This window comes from Acipenser ruthenus, chromosome 2 (assembly GCF_902713425.1).
Source record: "Acipenser ruthenus chromosome 2, fAciRut3.2 maternal haplotype, whole genome shotgun sequence".
In the NCBI taxonomy this organism is placed as follows: domain Eukaryota; kingdom Metazoa; phylum Chordata; class Actinopteri; order Acipenseriformes; family Acipenseridae; genus Acipenser; species Acipenser ruthenus.
Genome location: NC_081190.1, coordinates 45882656 through 45886094, shown reverse-complemented (window position 1 = coordinate 45886094; position 3439 = coordinate 45882656). Strand labels below are relative to the sequence as shown.

At 35.0% G+C, this 3439-nt stretch overlaps 1 long non-coding RNA gene across 1 annotated transcript; it reads right to left on the bottom strand.

Moving 5' to 3' along the window:
• Nucleotides 1–312: 312 nt before the first annotated feature.
• LOC131699499 (uncharacterized) lies at nt 313–3093 on the bottom strand. The gene is made up of 3 exons (XR_009308178.1): nt 2050–3093; nt 1533–1717; nt 313–457 (listed from the first exon to the last, which is right to left on the bottom strand). It is a non-coding gene; the product is annotated as an uncharacterized LOC131699499 (long non-coding RNA).
• Between the last annotated feature and the right edge of the window lie 346 nt (nt 3094–3439).

Sequence of the window (3439 nt, the reverse complement as noted above, 5' to 3'; positions counted from 1 at the left end):
TCTGTTCCTTTCTGTTCGGATTTTATGTTTATTCCATCCTTGTCTGAATAATTGTAATCTTTTATTAATTTCTGGAAGGTACACCAACTGCAAGCATGCTTTGTGAACATCATTATCTGCCTCTAATATACTAAGATCTTCTAAATCATAGAATTCCTTGTACAAGGGCTCTACAACTTGTAGGAACACATCTTTCCAAAGTCTTTCTATTCTCTGGTTATGAACAGATACTCCAGTTATGTGGCTGCCACGCTGGAGCCCTCTCAAGATGTTCATAAGCAAGGCTACCTGTATTTTTCCACCATGGTCTGACCTCATGCGAGACGGTAACCCATATTCTGCCACTGCTTTGGAGAAAGCCTGTAGAACTGTGCTTGAGCTATTGTCTGTGGCACAATGCAAATATGGAACAAGGCGAGAAAAACCATCTATGGCACCATGGATAACAAATCCCCACCTACAATCAAAAGTAAACATTTTAAAAAAGTTATTTTTACAGTAATGAGATATGCGTATTGTGAACAATACATATTTTTTTCACCAATAGCAGTCAGAGCATTTTAACACCAATAAAGGTTAAATATTCAGATTATATTGTGCCTCTATATGGGGTGAAATGCAGAGTTCTCAAGTTTATTTTAATTAGGCAGTATTCACCTATCTACCAGGACTGGCACATATAGGTTCTGTTTCATTTTCAAGAATATCCAGGAAAATGGATATCTGGCACCTACTACAATGCTGACAGAACAACAATATCGTTTGTGTTAATTTTTAAAGGGTTATAACTAAAAATAGTCACATTGTTTACATATAAAAACTGTGCAGTAGCCACATTTTGTTACACCTGATTTCAGTTACTTATTTGCCCTTTGGAATGACAATCTATGGATTTCATGAAGGATTTCATGAAGAATCTGCCCTCCAGTTGGTACAAGTGAAAATTACGATCCTCACTTTGTCACAATTTAATTATATGACCTCTTCTCAAAACAATGACCCAGTTAATTATGAAGATTCTGACCTTTCAGTACGATCACCTGAAGAATGAGGGTAAGATTCATCATGAGAGCCTAATCTATTACAAACAAATACAAATCTATTACTTTCCTTCCAGGAACAAATATGGCAGTTTAATTTGAGAAAATTGGATAGTTTTGCTTCAGACTAAATGCATACAAGCCATTGTGCCAAATTGGGACAAACATGTACTCAAAATGAATGCATGTATATTAAATACATAAAGAATAAAATGTAATAAAGTGATATAATTTTTTTTTCGTGGTCAATAGACATGAGCAGCCAAACAAATATCTTTAACATATGTGATTTCAGATCAGATAATTGGGTAAAATAAAATATTAACCTCGTTACCATGGACAGACAACTCGAGTATACTGATTTCTCCCAGAACTCGAGTTGATGTCAAGTTGATATCGGGCTTATGTCTTTGATTGCGTCACCTACGAACCCTGACCCCTACCCCTGTGCACGCTAATTATATATTTAACACACACACAAAGTAGACTCACCTTATCAGCTTCATATGACCGTCCATATGCCACATGCTGTTTGGTGATGGGACGTGGTAAGATCTTCTGTTAATGACTTGGGCCCTTCGTCCAGCACTGCTTACTGGATCGATGCTGTTTAGAGACTTGCGTATTCTCTGTCGCTGAACAAATATCCCCTTAGCTCTAAGATATCCATTCATCATCTATAGAGGAAAGCAAACATCAATTTGTTTTATTATGCTTACTTTTATGACACAGTTGTTATGACTCAAAAATGTTACTATTATATTATTGGAATAAACTGCTGTAATACATCCAGGACATTATAATATTAGCATTGTTTGTATGCGCAGGTATCCATAAACAGGTATCCGTTCCAAATTATAATTATATTTTGAACAAATCAGATACAAACCCACATTTTCAAATCTTTTTTTTTTTTTTTTAACGTAAACGTTCGTAGTGAAAGCGGGCACAGACCCTCAACCATTAAAGAATAAACACCAATTTCAAAGCTGTAAATACAATAACTAACCTCGGCCCCTGCATTTGGATACTGGGAATGAAGTGACTTTACTTCAGTATCGAGTTCGCTGTCTGTGATGTTGCTGTATTTGTCTCTTGGTGACAGACCCTCCGCTTAAGCGCTTATAAATGTATGACACCGAGCATCCTAAATGTTCAGCAATCCTCTTTCCTGTGTATCCTCGAGAAACGAAAATCTGGAGCTGGTGTCTCGAAACAGAAATCCTTGGCAAACCAAACTGACCTGTATTAAAAATAAATAAATAAATAAAAAATTAAATGCGACAATAACCAATCCACGTGTGTATTAAAATGACTGTAGTTCCCAAAGAGAATAGAGACATTAACTTACCTTCTCTCCTCCGCTGAACCACGAAATCACCACCGGTATTTATGCTTGACTGGGTGTCAGAAATTCCTTCGTTTTCGAACACCGGCATTAATTCATGAAAACAGTTTGATATTTCCACTCTAACGTTTTCTGGAATTTCCATACTGATTCTATCAAAGTTTGTTTTTGCATTTTGAAACAGTCTATAACTGTTATCAATTTCAATAGAACCGTCTTGAAAATGTCTTTCAAGTGTGCTGAGTGTATTTTTAATTGCTCCAAGAGTTGTTAGTACAGCTTCAGGATGAGCCATAGCGCCTTTGCCCCCACTGTACTCCTTAACTGAGTGAATAAAATATTTCTCCTGGTTTACTTTTAAACAGGAAGTTATTTCGAGATATCTTGAAATGGTTTAGAGATATCTCTAAATGACAGTTTGGCGCACCATGCTAGCCAAATCCACATATTATTTAAAGATATCTTCAAATAACGTCCTGTTCATTTAAAGATATCTCTAAATCATTTGAAGATATCTTTAAATAACGTCCTGTTCATTTAAAGATATCTGCAAATCATTTGAAGATATCTTCAAATAGCTTCCTGTTCATTTCGAGATATCTCTAAATCATTTTGAGATATCTCTAAATAACTTCCTGTTCATTTGAAGATATCTTTAAATGGACAGGAAGTCCATTGAAAACATACAGCATTTTCACAGGAAGTCATTTTGAGATATCTTGAAATAGCTTCCTGTTCATTTGAAGATATCTTCAAATGATTTAGAGATATCTCTAAATGAACAGGAAGTTATTTCGAGATATCTCTAAATGATTTAGAGATATCTCTAAATGAACAGGAAGTTATTTATAGATATCTCGAAATGATTTAGAGATATCTCGAAATGAACAGGAAGCTATTTGAAGATATCTTCAAATGATTTGCAGATATCTTTAAATGAACAGGAAGTTATTTGAAGATATCTTTAAATGATTTAGAGATATCTTTAAAACCCTCATTTTAAGATATCTCTAAATGACAGTTTGGCGCACCATGCTAGCCAAATCCACAT